Consider the following 19,004-nt stretch of genomic DNA (forward strand, 5'->3'; position numbering starts at 1 on the left):
ACCTCCACAGCAGTAAACTGTATTATGATGAATTTCTCCATTGCAAATACCATATTTAGTTAAAAGGTTTATATTACCAGTGAGAAACAAATTTGCTTTAATATGACACATGGTTATACAATAATCATAAAGCAGCTTAGAGTAAATTCCGAGGAGTAACACTGCATGACATGCCTGAGGAAACTGATGTTGAGATATTGAAGTTTGCAAGGAAGGCGCGTTGAAATACATTGCAGAAGCTTTTATTGTGATGATGTTGAAAATCTGGGAAAGGACAAGACACATTGCTTCTGCTGCAATACATCAAATGGTGTACCACAATGCAAGCACTCACTAACGATCCAAATTGACAAATGGTTATGATCCTGTCATTTTACTAATGACACATGTCACCATGACCTCCATTTCCTGACCTATGAGGTGATGTAGCCCAGATACAGTTTAGTCTCCCAAGCTGTTTTGGCAAAGTGCTGCTATTTGTAATAGCTGTCATTATCATCTCACTTATATCATTATCATCCCATAACCATCCCATTACTGACTCCTTTATTACAGCCAGTCTGGGACGCCAAGTTCAGAACACAGAGAGGGTGAGTTTGAGCCAAGGATATTTATTAACAGGTTGGTAGTAAGGGTAGGGAATGAGCTGAACAGAATCACTGGCTGGAAGAGAACTGGGCCTGAGAGATGGGTAGCAAGGGCTGAGGCAGGGGCAGGCAGTAGGAGGTCCGGACGGAGGCTTGAACTGGGGAGCAGAGCTGAGCAGGCTTGGATCTTTGCAGAGGGAGAGCAAAGGGAATGCTGCAGGAAGAGGGAGACAAGTATCAACAAAAGGCTAAGGCTAGAGATTTGCTGAATCACTAGAATGGCTGGAGCAGGACTGACTGTATAACAGAATCTACGATCTGGCAGAGTTTTGAATGCAGGTATTCAAGGCACAACAGGATGATGGCAGGATGATGATGATGAGCAGCTGGTGGCCTGACCTCCTGCGCACCACCCCTGCAAGACACACACAAGACAGAAGCACAAAAAGAGTGAGGGAAAGGGAGAGGCAGAATGGCTGCCAGCTAGGAGGGAGTCGTATCAGATGTGGAGGGCCTGACAGGACCCACATAATGGGGGTTATTGAAAGTGGAGTCAAACTTTTTGGACTCCACTTTAAGAGGGAGATCCCTGTAACTGAGCCATACCTTTTGACCAGGAGAGTAATTTGGGCAGGGGCGTGGCAGTTGTTAGCCTGGTTCCAGTGGAGAAGCGGAGCAGGCTGTGGTAATGGTGCATGTGGGCCTGGACTAATGGTATGGCTATTTCTTGCTCCTGTGCTGGGAAGAAGGGTGGTTGATAACCAAGGGAGCAGGGAAAGGTGACATACCTGAGGAGGTATGGGGAAGTGCATTTTGGGCACTGAATGCTTGAGATGGACAGTTTAGCAAAAGAGACAAAGTGCCCATTCTTTTTGGCAATTGGTCTGGGTCGGTATCCAGAGGAGAGGCTGGTTATGACTCCCAGAGTGGATCAAAAGGCCTTCCAGACTTGGGAGGTGAACTGTGGGCCTCGATCTGAAACTATGTCTGAAAATAGGCGAACAACATGATCCTCCAGGAGGTCCGCGTTATCCCTAGCTGAGGGAAGTTTGGACAAGGGAAGAAAATGAGCAGTTTGTTGAAGTGCAGCTGTATCCTTCAGAGAAATGTCAATGTTTTTCCCAAGGCTCTTGACCAGTCTTTCTGTCACCGTTGGAATCTATGTCCCTCACAGGGTAAAGTCTAACAGGCGACCACTCTTCCCTTTTTCAGGACCAGAGACCTGGACTTGGCTGGTTTGAAACTTAGCCTTGCCCATGTGATGAGTTGTTCAAGCCCTTGAAGGAGCCATCTGCACCCAGGAACAGTTGTTGCTGTCACTGTCAGGTCATCCATGAATGCTCTTATGGGGGGCTGCCATATACCAGATCTTGACACGGGGCCTCTACATTCTACCTCCGCTGATTTGACAATCATGTTCATGGCCAATGAGAAGAGTGGCACAAAGATTTCGCAGCCGGTGATTATTCCCTTCTGTAGCTGTTGCGAAGCTGAGGTTAATGACCCTGAGGAAATCTCAAACTGAAATTGCTGTAATAGTCCAGGATGAGGTTCTGGGTCATCTCTGGCACATTTTGTCAGTGCTGTTTCCACGAGCTTGTGTAGGATGGATCCATAGGCATTGGTTAGGTCTAGCCAGAGTGGTGCAAGGTTTCCTCTGCTTTCCCTTGCCCCCCGGATCAGCTGGGTCACCACTCCTGTGTGCTCTGGGTATCCAGGTACACCTGGGACTCCCCCCTTCTGTACTGAGGTGTCTAGGTACGCGTTCTTCAAGAGGAACTCAGTTAGCTGTTGGGCCTCAATCTTGAAGACCTTCCCTTTGACACTGTGCAGTGAGATGATACGAAACTGGTCAATGTTACTTGATTCCTCTTCTTTCGATATCCATATCTCCACTCGGCAGCAACCTCTCTTCTCCACCAGATCACCTTTACGATCTTCCATAGTTGCTCTAAGAGCCTTGGGCACTGCTTGTAGACCTTATAGGGTACTCCACTAGGCCCAGGGATAGAACTTGCTCATGCAGCTCTGACTACTTCTATGACCGCTTTCAGGGTGGGCCCAGAGATTTTGAATTGGGTCACCGGTTCTGGAGGTTTCACAAGTGCTTCACATGGGCCAAGGTACTGCTCTCTCCAAGTGCCACTGAAAGTGATGTTGAGATGGTGGTTGATCTCCTATACAGAACAAGTGAGTGGCCGCTTTGCTTCTGCCCCAGTAGTCTCTTTGTGACACCAAAGGGATTGGTGATGAATGCGCTGCCCTTTTGGGCCTTCTACTTGCCCTTCCTTCAATGCCATTCCACCCGCCTGAGCGTGATGAGGCTCCTCATTTTGATATCTGTGAGTTCCAACAGGGCAGTTGTCTCCTCCCCCTTTGCCAACTTAAACTGACGCCTCAGGGATTTCAGTTCTTTTCTCAGCTGGCAGATCTTGAGCTCACGCTGGTTTGGCCTCACTGAAATACTTGTATGCTTTTCCTTGCAGCGACAGGGACAAGACATGGTGTTTACTGAAGACTAGGGCAAGGTCATGATACGACATCGACAGAAGAGAGGTGAGGAAGCACCTGGGGCTGGGGCTTGGAGACTACAGGAGCTAGTGCAGAGAGCAAGCAGTTAGTGTGGCAATATAGACTCCAGGAGATAATCTTACCTAACGACCAGGTCTTGAGCTAACTGTATCCAAGTGCCAGCGGGGTGTGGAGGCAGTCAATGATTTGCAAACATATCTCTTCCTTATGATTTCTGGATAAAAGAACTTTCACTGGAGCAGTCCTTAGTTCTAAAAGGTCGATTGGAAGACAATTAAGGAATTTGGCTTCTTTGGGGGATTCTAGACCCACAGTCTCAATTTCGTTTTGCTTTGCCACATTTCTATCAATAAAACTTTCACCTGCTCCACGATCAATGACCGCTGAGAGGGGAAATGACTGGATGCACCGCAAGAGGGTAGCAGGGAGCTGCAGCCAAGGGACAGAAAGACTGGCTGCTTGGCTCACCAGCACTTCCATTACTGATGAGCCGGCTTTTTTGTTGGACATATTAGGCAGGTTCAGAGGTAATGGCCGGTTTTTCAATAATACAGGAATTGATGCGGCGAGCAATCTGCTTAGGTGGACTTGGGCTCGGAACCACTTGTAGGGACTTGGGGAAACTCGGGGCAGCCCTTGGAAACCTGCCAGGGAATGGTCAGCTGCTTAGAGGATCCCTCTCTATGAAGCTCACAGAGATGGTCGATGTGGATGGCTATGGGATTAACATATTGAGACTAATAGATTTATATGAGAAGCGAGATGCAGATGTCAGTTTGCCTCTCCCACTTTGCACTGTCCCAAGCAAGGCTGGGTCCCTTCAGTGAGCTGATCAGGTAAGAGATGTGGGCATGATCTGAGGCATATGTGTGGGGCTGCTGCTCAAAGACTAATGAGCACCGAGTGCAGGAAACAAGGTCTCCATTAAGGTGCGAATATTTATTAACAGCTTGCTGGTAGAGGCACGGAGTGAGCTGAGCAGAATGGATGGCCCTGAACTGTGGCTGAAATATGAGCAAGGGCTGAGCCCGAGGCAGGCAGCAGGAGCTCAGGATGGAAGCTTTAGCTGGGGGGAAGAGCTGAGCACGCTGGTGTCTTTGCAAAGGGGCAGCAGTGAAAAGTGAGTCCAGAGAATGGGGAGCAGAGGGATCCAGTGAAGGATTCAGGTCAGGCAGGAGGGAAACAGTGGCAGGAGTCAGTGTCTCCCTCTTCCTGACAAGTATTAGCAAAAAGTTAACGATAGAGAACTACTGAATAACTATAACGGCGGGAATGTCACTGCCCTTCAAACAGAGTCTATGAGTGTTGAGGTTCGAACCAGGTATTTAAGATAGAGCAGGATGATGATGATGAGTAGCTAGTGGCTTGACTTCCCCTGCACCTGTCTCCACTCCTGCAATGAAGCACACACAAGACAGGAACACAAAAAGAGAGAGGGAAAGGGAGAGGGAGATTGGCTTCCAATCCAGCAGAAGTGGATGGCCTGACATCCTTAAGTCTCTGTCTAACCACCAGCTTTAGAAAAACACATCTCATAATCTTTGTCTACCTTGTGTTTTATTTACCTATATATTCACCTACATTCTCTCTAGATACAGTGGATAGAGAGTGTAGAAAGAAAGAAAGTCTGTAGAGTGGATGTAGTTCATCCATGACAGTGGGGCAAGCGGACTGTTTCCTTTCTTAGCCACTTCTACCCAGCTTTTTTACTTAGTGGCACTATAACATCATGCTACCTCCAGGACAATTATTACTGGTCATTTATGGGTAAAAATGTAGACATAGCTCATTTTAAGCATTTAAACAGTCAACCTCGCCTGTTGATTTCCTGGTGACGGCAGTGTTAACGATTTCCTATTCTCAGAGAAATGACCACTTCTGGCTCAGGGTTCTTAAATTGCTCTTCACTGCTTCTCTTTGGCCCCTCGATAGGACCTTTTTGACTTGGAAGAACCTAACAGGAACTATAGAGTCCCCAAAAACACAGCTCCCAGTGTCACAGAGACATATTATACATACAGTATCAAGCAGTTTTCAGAGAATGTACAGCATTTCGTACCATTTAAACAGCCTCAGTACTCGGATAGACCAATGCGTTTGAAGTCTGAATATTTACCTAATGCAGTAACTTAATTAGTATTAGAAGGTGCTAAAAGTTTAATTTTGTGCTTCAACTGGCTGATTCTTTGGACCACTTGTAGCTAAGAAGTACTGTTCTGTATGTTCTCCTTGAGCCAGGAGGCACATACACAGTTAAAACCATTTAAACCACCTGGGAGCAAACTCCACTGAGATCGATGAAGCTCTAATATGCATTTAAAAGTGTATAGTATGTAAGGTATGTACAATGTAATAGTGAGCTTTTGTTTATATGTGCCATTTTATTTGAACTGTTCTTGTAAGCAGGTGCAGGATGAGTGGGACTGCACAGCTCAAGCATCATGTCTACCCTTCTTTATATCTATCACAAATTGTGAGTAGTATTTATTGCATGTCTCAAAATTCCTTTAAATATATACATCCTCCAGCATATTTTTGCTACTCAAAGCCTATCTAATTAATGCAAATTTCCTCTATCTGAAGCAGATTTGCCAGAAAGATGAAAAAGTCACCTTAACTGTGATACAATCAGCTTTGCTATGGGATATTCGCATAGGATGCACAACAAGCCGAAACTCTCCAAACACAGACATGTGTTGCTCAGTGTTAGAGGATCTTTTTTTAAAAAAAAATCATGTATAATGTCATATTGTACTGTATGCTAATATCAAAGATAATTTGGTCTGTAAATAGGCATCTGTTTCAAAAACAAGTGAGGAGACACACCACTGTGCAAAAATGTTGGTGTTTTTTCAGAATTGCAGAATATGTAGAATGTACAGAATATTTGCATCAGAAAGCTTAACTAATTTATATCAACACTGAATCCTGTGACAGTATATTGTGAAAGGTTTTGCTGGTGGTAATGAACCCCCAGAGATTTATAACCAGCTCTGCTGCAATTTCCCTCTTTTAGGTTGTGAATATTCAACTCATATTCACCAGTGTGAAAATTCTGGCATATCCACTCACTGATATATTTAATGCATATTCAACATATGCAAAGGATTGTAGTCACACAGTGACACTGTTATGCAGACTTGTGTGTCATATGCATAGTTATGGTAGGAGATGTTATAATATTCCATAATCTCAGCAAGGGGGAGCATGTAGATGTTGAATAGAGGAGAACTGAGAATGCACCCTTGAGGATCTCCACATGTAATTTTTTTTTCTCTCAAATTCATAATTACCAATTGACACAAATAAGTTCCTATCTTGTAAATATGATTTGAACCAATTCAGTAAAGTGCCAGAAAGTTCCACCCACTTTTACAGCCTTCCAACAGTTTCTTACGGTCAATGTGTCGAATGTAGCACTGAGATCCAATAAAACCAAAAACAACATTTTTTTGTTTTCAGCTTTCAGGTTGACATTGTCTCATTGTCATTTAAAACTTGAACAAATGCAGTCTCAGTGCTGTCGTGTGGTCAAAATCCAGACTGAAAAGAATTTAAAAAATTATTTTGCTGTTTTGCTGAAAATCAACCTTTTTGATGATCTTTGTGTGAAAATGTGCCAAATTAAAGTAGTATCATGTGATATAGGCATTTTGCCCAAGATGAAGTTACAGACTATTTTATACTCAGAATTTTACCTGTGGAAAAAGATTCAAAGTCATTGCACGACTTGGTGGATAACAGTTCAGGAGGGACTGAAGCTGTGGGGTTTGTTAATCTGTCAATGCAAATGAATAGGGTGTGTACATTGTTGTTATTTTTATTGATAATCTCAGAGATAAAGGACTACCTTGCCCTATTTACTTCCAAGTTATATATGCAAAGTCTCTTTTTATATTAGCCATAATGAACCTGGAGTTTGGTTTTTCACCACCTGTGTTCTGCCTTTTTTGATCTTTTTTGAGCTTTTACCAGTGTGGCATTCCTGCATGGTGCTTTTTTTTTTTCTTACCAGAAACAACTTTTCATGGGGGCAATTGCATCAATAACATTCATAAATTTAGAACTGAAACTATTTACGAGCTTTCAGAGAGAGGTATAACACTTTTCTGATTACCTTTCTGGTTGTTTTAAAGAAAACACAGTAATGATCGTATCGTAACAGAGGTTATCTAAGGGCACTTTTCGTGTAGAGCAGGTCTAGACCATATTCTTTATAGTTATATTTACAGAGACCCAACATTCCCCCATGAGCAACCACTTGGTGACAGTGGCAAAGAAAATGTTTGTGCTAGTACAAGTATTCTAGCCTCACTGATAAAACGGAAGTTTGGGGGAGCTGATTTGATAAGGGCTGCAGCACTATTGTTTTCATTTAACCAAATTTCAGTCAAAAACATAAAATCAAGGTTTTTCTTGATAAAATAATTCATTATAAGTGACTTGCCAGCAAGAGGCCTAATATTTAATAAAGCCATGTTTAGTGTACTAAAAGGTAAAAGTCTTTTTTTAGGATCTCAGAGCTAGTTTTCCTCAGTAGAAAAAGGTCAAAAGAACCAACAGGGATAATGCTCCTCACATAATTTGTATCTGTAGAGAGGATAACTGGCAACAGTTCTATTAGCTCCCTGATGAATATTTCAGCCATAGTTAGATTTTCAGTCTCTGCCATTATTAAATTTGCATTCTTAAATGCTTGGTTATAGATTCCCAAATCAGAATTGTGTCTGATTTGTATGCTAGACTAGGCTAGAAGCTAAGTCTGTGGCAGGGCTCTGAAAACTTTATTTTGTCTTGAAAGTACGCTTTTGTTCTATTCCACTATGGACGTTTTCATTAGCATCAATGAAACCGGTAATAGCTCTCTTTGGAAGAATATTTAAGAAACTAGAAGTTGTAAGGAAAAACGCGTAAAGCATATAGCAAGCAGAGAGCGTGACTGTGTCTGTGCTGTAGCAAAACCAGAAGCTACTATCAATGTGCAAGCAATTCAGATCCACCAGGGGGGTGGGTTAGGGTGTGTGTTTGTGCATATATATATATATATATATATATATATATATACACACACATATATGTATATATACACAGAATGGGGGAAAAATGTTATCTCAGTCACTATGTTTAAACATATTGTCTTTTTTCCTTATTCTGAAAAAAGACAATATTCCTACTAAGCTGTTTATATGGCTAACAAAATGAATACTCTACTTATATTCCTGTTTACATTCTCCGATTAAAGTAAAACACCCCCATGACGGTGTTGCAGTTGTTGTTATGAAAGTTGCGCATATCAAAAAACCTGTAGATGTCTTTCATAATATTTAATATCTTTATCTCATAATATAGAATCTCAAAGGAATGTTACTAACATATTGTGGAATCAATCCCAGCAAGAAATAAGGCTGTTTTGAGAGCAAAGGGAGGCCCTACCAAGTATTTGTATGGTGTTCCTAATAAAGGCCTTGTGGTTATATAATGTGATTTGACAAAGCTACTATCTGTATCTGTTTATGTCACAAAAATATCTATATTCATATTTTTATTTGGATTATACAGCCAGCGTGATTTATACTGGAAGTTGTTAGAATTCATTTTCATTTCCTAAATTGCACTGCTTCATTCTATATTGCATGATTTCCTTTAAAAAGTGGAGGTTGCTTGTATAATAGTAGGCAGCTCAGATCAAAGTAAAGTTAATATGAGGTGTCTACAATGAAAAATGAAACAGCTATTCCCAAAAATGGGTTCATGGAGCAGTGTTTCATTTTTTTTTTTTTTTTTTTTAAAGATAGTTCATATGCAATGTGAAGAGGTCCAGATGAAGAGACATTCATATTGAAATGTCTATTAAAAAATAAGAACACAATTGACAAAAATTTTAAAAGCTTCCTTGGCCTATTAGCACGAACTAATTTCAGCTCCTCACTTTCTTACCTGCCGTCCAGTCGCGCAGATGCGCACAGCGGGGCTTCAAGATCGGATCATGAGGTGAACCTATGGAACCAGTCAGGCTTTATCACTGCAAAAATGTGGATGTTTTTCGTATATGTTCAGTGCGCAGTGTCTGTCCAAATATTGTTTTCGGAACTGATAACTGGTTTTAATATTGTGGCTGATAGATGTATGGAGACTTTCAGTGTGGGCATCCTGTCCAGAGACTCCACAGATAATTAAGAATAGATTGTCTTCCAGTCATATATCCCAGGTATCACTGCTCCATTCAAAGCTGAACAGTGAGGCAGAATCTTCATAATAAACCCACAAGAGGATCACCATACCCAGCGTGGCAGAGGGGATCAGCGAAAAATTATATCAAGACTGGAGAAAACACAATGGGTTGTAGTGTTATCACTTGTTTCTTCTGGTTTACCACTACAAAAAATATTGGGCAGCTGTGGTTCAGTAGGTAGAGTGGGTCGTCCACTAATCGGAAGGTTGGTGGTTTGATCGCCGGTTTCTCCAGTCCACATGTCGAAGTGTCCTTGGGCAAGATATTGAACCCCAAATTGTCCCCGATGCATCATTGGTGTGTGAGTGTGTGTGTGTGCGTGTGTAGAAAGCGCTATATGTATAGATAAGAGCGCTGTATAGGTGTCTGTGTGAATGGGTGAATGTGGTATGTAGTGTAAAGCGCTTTGAGTGTTCGATAATACTAAAAATTATATGATTTCCTGGTGCTGTACATCAGTGTGTAAAGACTGAGTACTGGATGTCAGAGGATAGGGTTACAAATCAATAAATAGCCTGGAGAAACTGGACAATCTTTGAAACATGTACTTGCATAAAAGGCAGCCCACACACACACACACACAAACACACACTCACACACACACACACACAGGTATATTACATTAACAATTGTATTCTGTTTCTAAGTGATCTGATTATCCCTCAGCGTCAGAACAATTACATCCAGTGAACGCATTCAAAGACTTCAATCAAGTTTAACAAGAGATCAGAAACACTTTCTGTCCTCTCTCAGGGCTGGAGAATTCCCTGTGAAACACCTTAAAATGCTCAGCTGCTCCTTCCACTCATAACCGCTGGACTGAGAATGAAGAAAGCATCTTAAAGCTCAGGTGTTTTGCCTCACCTATGGCGAGGGAAGCTCTGATCAGTAATTATGCGGCTCCATGCTTGTTTTCTCCTTATCTTCAGGTGCTGGTATTTATGATGAATTAACATAAAAGGCATAATGTTTCCATTCAATATATTGGCTATTCTCCTTTTGTAAAGGAATGACTGATCATTTATAAACACAGTTTTTCCTCTACATTTATTACATCAAGACAAACAGTAAATGAAGAACACAGACCTATTCAAAATAAAATAAAAAACTTTCAATTATGTCAAGTGTGGCTTCTTTCCTTTTGCTATACTTTTTTCCATCACCTGTGGATATATCCATCAAAATACATCTTGAGACTGAAAAAGATAACCATCAACGTCATACACAACTGTAATCCTGTGACCCAGAGTTCTGCAGAAACGTCAATACTGCTGTTCTACGTGATGAGTGAAGTGCCCATAAGAATTGTAGAATGACGGAGCTTTTCTGTGTATTTGATTTGATTCTGTGTATTCATCACAAACCAGCGAAAATGGTCCATATGATTCACCTACTGTCTGTGATTTGACGGGTGGGCTGCTTGTAATTTTACACACGGAGGGCGAAGCAGCGTGACTTTGTTAAGTATTTGAATCTCGAGACAGGAATCATTAGGATCTGAGAGTAAATATTGTTCTGTGTTTTTTCTAAACATTGGACTGGAAAGCTTTTACTGACAAATTCCAAGTTTAAGAGTTAAATCACCTGGAGTAATGCAGCGTCCCCAGGATGAGTCCTGAGCTTCATTAAATCTGTCAGTACATTTTTATCACACAAAAACACAAATGTCCAAAGTTTCGTGTCAAAATATTTTTTTCTGTCACGTGAAAATGATTATTACTGTGAGTTTTGCAACTTTTCCAATCACGTTTAAAAATATTTGCAGTTGTGGCTTATATTCATAGAAGCATATCAATATAATGAGTAACACAAAATAACCCATCCTACATGCTGTGATCAATTGAAACATGTTAATTAGAATATTTTTAAAACATGTTCACCCATTTGAGGTTGTTTTAATCTTTGGAGCAGAATCTTGCCCAGGTTCAGTTTGCAAACCTGTACCCGCCCCGAAATGGCAAAGCTTAACCTCTACCAATCTATTATCTGCAATTATCTCTAAATCAATCCTCACTCGACCTGTTATATAAGACCTGACTTAGGCTTAGGATACTGTCAGGGCACACAATGGCTAGATGTAATAACATCTTTAGATGGGACAGCAGGATTTAACTAACTAAATACTTGTAAATCTCCAAACCCTATTTTGTAATTCTTTGTTTAAAGATATAAGGTGCTTCATTTTTACTTTTTTCCTTCGGATAAATAAGGACTGACATTTTACAAATACTCTTGTATATGTTTATTGTTTTCAAATATGCCAAGGAGGAGAAGAACTGCAGAGTTTCAATTAATTTGCCTGTAACCTAATTCACATCAACAGCCTGTTAATTCTACCATTTGCAGCATATTTGGGGGGGGGCATTAATTTTTGGGGTGTTGTGTTTTTGTTTTTTTCTGTAACTTAAGGTCATTCATGGGAGGGAATTTTTTCTTCTCAGAAACATCAGCCTCTCCCCCTCCGTTGCTGCTTTAAAATGGGATGAGAGGAGCTCACATGATTGGTCCTTACCAAAGTCTTCCCGATGCCATCTGCTGATTCTGTACTCCTCCCAATAATAATGTATTCAAACTCTATCTCACAAGTGGTTTGCGCCAACACCTGTATTGGTCACGCCCGTTTGTGTTTGTGCCTTGATATTTTGCTTACATTTGCGTCTGTGTTTACGTCTTTTTAATGTAATTCTGCTCCTGAATGGCAGTAGCAACACTTTGTAAAACTGTCCATGATATTCCTTTGTAAGTATAGTGGTTCACCACCCAGAGCAGAGGAATGAGAGCCTATCAAGCTAGTTGCTTTTAGTTAGCTTCAAGTTTAAATTTAAAAAAAAAAAGTGTAATGAAGCATATTTCTTTATTATACGACACAGCAAATGTGAGGAATAGAAAAGGTTCAAACCCAGCTATCATTCTCAAACCTGCAACGTGCCTCTTGTATGACTTAATTTGTGCTTCCTGTTTTATTTTGAAATGTATTACCTTGTGTGTCTATTGACTGTTTTGCTTCCTGCTCTAGTGTGTTTCCCACCTTTGTGATTGCCTGCCCCACCCCAATTAGTTTCACCTGTTCCTAATTACTCTTGCCTCCCTTGTGTATTTAGTCTCTGTGTTCATGTCACTCCTTTTTCAGTTCATCTGTTTTGTTTCCTGTGCGTGTTTCTACTGTTCCTGGTGTTTGATTCTTGTTTTTGATGATCAGCTTATCTGCCCATCTGCTTGTAAGCCAGTTTTGTTCATTCATTAGATTATCTTCATTGGCCCTACCTTCCTTTGTGTGTATATCTGCACTTGGGTCCTGAGATCTTTGAACCTTAATAATAATAGTAATTATTCAAAATCCAGAGGGCGCAGGCAGGCAGCAGGCAGGCAGTCTAAAGTTGTGCCCCACAACCTACTTTGACTGCACCAGCCAAACAATATGACAGTAGGCTTAGAAAAAATGATCCTGCAAAGGCTTTCTAAATCCTATCGAAACCTTCCTGCCATAACAGATCAATGCAGACAATAATCAGATAAACACCTGGCATCAGGGCATCACTGGTGACACACACAGAATGATCTTTTTTTTTTTTTTTTTATGCTTTCCCTGAAACAGAACTGTCTAAATTTGACTAAAGTGAAATAATTTCAGTACTTATTACAGATAAGATTTACATTGAGACAGATTTTAACCTCCTTTTTCTGCAACCTTATAGGAATGGCTTTGCATCTGCAGGTGAGTGACATTGGATCATTTGGCCATTTTTTACATAAGGGTCTGAGTTTCTCCATACCCAACCCACACTATGATTTCTGGGTGTGCTGCTGTTTTAAAATAATTTTATGTATTTTTATTGGGATTTTCTTTAAGAAGATTCAAAACAAAAAGCACCAAGAAACAAACATATCCCCAATTTTTCCTTTTTCAATCTCTACCTAATGTCCTCTTGCTACACACGATAGCCTTAATAAACCCATGCCCCCATCCTGCTGTCCAAACAAAATAAACTACATAACATAAATAGAAAGTTCTATTGAAAATCAAAATTGATTTAAAGACAAATATTATACAACAACATGATGGAAAATGTAATTTTTGTGCACACAAAACGGACTTACCACCAACACATTCACAAGCACGTATCAGAGAGGAAATGCACAACATATAACCACATCACTAACTTGGCATCAGGGGGAGCAAACCGTGTGGTTGCAAGTCACTCTCCAAAAGAAAACATCAGCAACCACAATGTGCAGTGTGCGGTGTTTTCTGTCTTGGTATTTCTTTAACTTACATTTTATTAATGCTTCTTGAACCCTGGTGGTCTGTTATGTGTGTGTTTCACATAAGTGTGTATATATACATATACACCCATCAGCCACAACATTAACCGGTTACCGGTTTTAATGTTCTGGTTGATGAATGTATATAGTGATTATTTGTGTTAGGTAGGATTTTCATCAAAATGGCAGGTTGAAGTCTGGTTCTCTCTCTCTGTCTGTCTGTCTGTCTGTCTCTGTGTGTGTATATAGATATATAGATAGATCTATAGATAGATAGATCTATAGATATCTATAGAGAGAGAGGGATAGATAGATAGATAGATAGATAGAATGCATGTATGTATATATATGTGTGTGTGTGTATATATATATTCAGTAGATCTTCATACTGATGGGAAATTGAACAGTCCAGCTTGTTTTTCCTCAGGAAATTAATGTCCTTCAAGGTGAGTAGGAAGCTTTTACTGTAAGTGTTTTCTATCATAGTTCTGCGTCTAGTGTCCAGTATTACAACCAATGACAGAACCAGATCAACAAGTTTGTTAAAAGCCTGCTTCTGTAATTGGTTTAAAGAGTAGAAAAGTGGTGGAGGAAAGAACCAGGAGGAGAATTCAAACCAGACTTCAGTTTGGAGGAATGACCATCTGTGTCTACAGTATTGAGTGACCGGTTAAGGATACCAAAATGCACATTTAGACAGTCTTTTGTGCCCACAGCTGTGAAACGTTTAAATGATTAATGATACTTGTCTGTTTCCGGAAATGTGGGATGTATTTTTTATAATAATCTTTAAGGGTTCATTTTATACAGTATATATTGTTTTTAATTGTTCATTTTAAGAATTAACTATATTTGTATGACCACTTTATTGGTCGGTCCCGCTTTCAGGCACATCATTTTTTATTCATGGATGGATTGTCTTTTTCCCTGGTAGCTAGGTGCGGTCCTCAGCTTCACCAATGTCCGTTACTGTTTCTACTGTAGTGGCAGTACGTCTTTCATATTATCCGACATGGCCTGTTTGACATGTGTAATGTGTATAATTACATGTATAATAGCTATCACATGTAAAAGGTGCAGACTCTGTATGTATAGCATATTACACTATGTATCATTACATTATTAACGTGGTGACTATAGTAGAAATTTTTCTAATGCGGGACATTAATTAATTGAACCAAGTGAACTAAAAATGGCGTCCTGACATTGCTGCCCTGTTAGTTGGCATCACAGTAGTAGGTAATATTTAATGGTCCAGAAATGAGCACAGTGTAATAGCAGAGTAATAACCATCAGAGTAATCAATGTTGTTGATATCAATTAGTGGACATGTTGGTTAGTAAATAATTTTCCACAGTAGTTGTTAAGATGTTAATCAGTCATACACTCTACATTTATCCCAGCAACTGACAGTTTACAGGGAGTTAAACTGGTGATCCTCCAGAAGGCTGCCCTTTATACAGCCTGTATGGTACAAGAGGAAGCTGCTGTGGGTATTTTTTTTTTTTTTTTTTTTTTTTTAACAGGGCAGCTGCCAGGAGGCCCACTGCTCTGACCATCTGCAGAACTGTTCCTCTCCAGCCCACTGCCGAGCTGCACCATGCTTGTCCCATTTCACATAAAGCAGCAGAAGACTGTACTACTCCTATAGTGGCTTTGCAAATGTGACACAAATCTAGCAACCACGACTGGTGCCATCAAGAAGGTTCACTGGAGAACTGGTTGTGTGCAAGTGATCTGACAATATGACCAAAAAAGAGAGAGGATTATAAAAGATGGTGATGCTGTAGGTGTGGATCCATGGAATAGTTTTCTACTTTAAGTTATATACTTGAGTGGTGCTGCCTTGACAGTACCCCTCAAGTGTGAGACTGAGAAAAACCATTTTAGCGGTATAATTAATATGTACATGTTATTTGGTAATGTGAATAATGAACATTTGATTTCACTGTGGAGGCTACAGTGTAACATTAGATCACAGATCTGGTTCCTAAAGGCAGATTTAGAAAGCAGAACTGACGTGGTGAAAACACCCTCTCTTGTGTCTAAAGTGAGCAACAGAAGGCCACGAGAGTACACAAACAAATCCAAAGGGCGAAGACAGACAGACAGGCAGGCAGGCAGTCAGTAGTCAAAGGTTGTGCCCCACCACCTACTTTGACTGCACCATAATGTTCTGCCATCCAAACAATAGGACAATAGGCTGAGAAATAATGATGCTGCAAAGGCTGTCTAAATCCTATCCAATCCTTCCTGTCAAAGTAAGAGCACATTCTCAGATGGTGTTTTGGTACATTTGAAGCTATTAAAACAAGCAAACTGGCATTGCTGGTACCAGGTCATTGCAAGTCTCTACAGCCTCTGCCTCTGTCTGTTTTACAGTTAAATAAAAAAATATCTATTTTTCAGAAGGTCTGATTGTTAATAAATGGGGTGTGTTATACTGGTTTAACTCTGTGCTCAGTTATTCAAGGTGCACTTCTGGCCATGGTATAAGAGGTGATGCAAAATTATGTGCTTTGCTTCACTGTATGAAACCACTTACACAAAGCAAAATATTGCAATGGACACAACTTTATCTCATTTAAAAATGAATTTTGATGTTTCCATACCTCTATTTTTCCTTTTTGAGCAATGTTACTATTATGATTTCCCTTACAACTGCCCAAGGGTGATAGCAACAGAACCACTATTGTGGTCAACCACTGATGTTGAGTCCTGGGCTCTTAGTCGGCGTTCAAGTTCATCCTAGAAGTGTTGGATGGGGTTGAGGTCAGGGCTCTGTAAAGGCCAGTCAAGTTCTTCCACAACACACTGGGAAAACCATTTCTTTATGGAGATGACTTTGTGCACTGGGGAATAGGCTTCCCATGAGGCATTTTGACATGTGACAGTATGAAAAACGCAGTGTAAATAATAAAAATAATGAGGGCTGATTTCCATTTAGCTGCTTCAGTTTCAGGGTCTTTGTATAATGCATGCAGGATCACTGTCACACTGGCATGCCCTTCTGGGGCACTTGAACCGGACAGAGTAATCATTCATTCAACTTTACCCATGCTTTTCCAACTGTGACAAGTCTGTCTGCTGCGAAAAAAGGCCTATTGTCATGGACAGGAAAGGGCCTTTCTCAATAAAGGTAGAAACACATTGTCTAAAATATAATTTCATGCTGAAGAATTAATATTTCCGTTAATAATAGGCTTATCCCTAGATCAAAAGTATGTGGGGACTTTTGGCTTTGTAGTTACTACAATATATTGGAAGAGTACTGTCTTTTATTTGAGAGCCAGTGCAGTGTGGAAATATTAAAGGATTTGTTAAAAATGCACATTAGAAGAAGAACTCTCCCCTGGGTAATAGATTAATTCTATGCCCCTGCAGCAATGACCACCATTTTCCACATAATCACACACATGCATACACACAACCACACACATACACACTATGGAGCCCCAGTCGAGACACAGTCTGGTTTTAAAATTCCATTGATTCAGGGCAGAAAATGGAAAGTGACTGCATCACTGGCCTAGGCTCTCTGTGCCTCATCCTACATGCCCACGTGGCTGTTTTAACAAAAGAAAGTTCTTACTTGAGTTTGAACAGGTGAGCTGGAAACCAAAATACATCTGAGTATATAATTCACTGTATCCAGCGGTCATCTATCCTATTTTAGCCGGAGCTCTAGGCTTCCTCCTACAAAACGCTAATCGCTTAATCTTTGTGTCACTTCCACTGCCACTCAATTATTCCCAGGATGCTCCACTTGCCATACAGCTATTTTCAAGCCATAGCCTGCCAGCCTTTTTTGTGCATTCTGGAGATATCAACAATGGGAGTAGACTTGTTCAGGGACTTACTTAATACCAGACAGCAGCCATTGTGTAATGTATTAAAATGGGATGCCTCTTCTACAAGAATGACAAGACTAGGTCATCAAAACTGAGTATATGGCTGGACTACGTATGACTAATGTGCGAAATTGAGGATGTAGTTGAAAAACTGTTGTGGAAGTACTGTAAAAAAAACGTTTTCAAAGGAAAGTAGCTAAAGCCTGCTGGAAAAGTTGCTAAAAGTCACTAGATGACGTAATATGCGAATTACCATATTCATGACATTATTGCGTCGTATTTGGATTCTTTCTAGTGTCAGCCGGTTTTAGCCCTTTATCTGTTTGCTTCTCTCCTAATCTCTGTGCTCACATATACAGTAATTTAATACAGCCGGATTCCCAATAAAACTGTTCTCATTAACATGTTCTGTTGTTAGACAATGGAACAAGTATCAAATAGTTACTGAAATGCATTCCATTAAGACTACATGTCAGCAGTCACTTCCAAGCCATTTCCAAGCTGCTGTTCTACTCAATCATGATTTATAACTGTGACACCATCTGATCATACGCATAAGTTAAAGCCAACGGCTGTGCTGTGGCTGGCTATATTTACTTGTAAAATGATCACTCAGTGAGAAAGTTAGAAGTTCACTCACACCTGTGTCAGCTGGCATGCAGTCAAATGAATGAGAGGCATAGATAAGTGTGCCTGCGGAGGGAAAGCCCGACTTCGCACTTACTGGGCAATACTGACTGTCTTCTACAGAGAGTAGCTAAGGTTTGTCCAAAAAGTCGCTACATTTGTCGCTAGGTGCTTTTTTGAAAAAAAAAATTCATGAAAGGGGTCTGAAAGTTCAGTATATCTAGCAACAAACGTGCTAGGTTGGCAACACTGCCTATAAATGCCCTCCCTGCTGACATAATAGAAACTGTTTGCACCAATTCTTTTTTTAAAATGGAAAAACTCCACCCCTAAGCCAGCCTACCAATGGTGTACTGTCAGCATGCAGTCGTACGGCATTTGGCTGACCAATGGTGTAACTTCTTCAGTCAGTCAGTGACAGACAGTTGTGTTTACAGGGGTGACCCTACTGTTGCGGTCCAGTCCAAAAATAACAGAGGTGGAAACTCAGCTGCTGTAAGCAATCTTCTCAGAGCTCTCTTCTAAATAAATTGTTGCCAAGATACATAAGAGCCTGTCTTTCTTATGAAACAGCAATTCCATCCCATTTGTGTGATGTATAGACTCTGTTGTGTACTTACATTACTATCTGAGCTTTAAAGTGTACTTTATGCATTGTTTTCGGCAGGTATAACACCAGTGTACATTAATTTAATAACAACTTCATGACTGCCTTCTCAGTGTTGTCCAAGCAAAATCTCCGATTTACTGCATACATTTAATACCATAATATGATTAGTGTTATGTATCTATTCATAGCAAAGTGTATAATAATAGCAATGCCAAGTGCAGAATACTTATAGCTCTTAGTTTATAAATTTGCAGGGTATATCTCTTACAAGGCATGTTTGTCAACTAATTTTCTTTACAAAA

The 19,004-nt window shown here is 40.4% G+C and overlaps 1 long non-coding RNA gene across 2 annotated transcripts; it reads left to right on the forward strand.

Moving 5' to 3' along the window:
* Positions 1-12,486: 12,486 nt before the first annotated feature.
* Positions 12,487-15,956, forward strand: LOC120789238. 2 transcript variants are annotated; one of them, XR_005707360.1, is made up of 4 exons: positions 12,487-12,569; positions 13,047-13,066; positions 14,042-14,060; positions 15,141-15,956. It is a non-coding gene; the product is annotated as an uncharacterized LOC120789238 (long non-coding RNA). The 2 variants fall into 2 exon arrangements; XR_005707361.1 differs by lacking the exon at positions 15,141-15,956 and adding an exon at positions 15,018-15,108.
* Positions 15,957-19,004: the final 3,048 nt, after the last annotated feature.

The sequence above is a fragment of the Xiphias gladius genome, chromosome 4, assembly GCF_016859285.1.
Source record: "Xiphias gladius isolate SHS-SW01 ecotype Sanya breed wild chromosome 4, ASM1685928v1, whole genome shotgun sequence".
In the NCBI taxonomy this organism is placed as follows: domain Eukaryota; kingdom Metazoa; phylum Chordata; class Actinopteri; order Istiophoriformes; family Xiphiidae; genus Xiphias; species Xiphias gladius.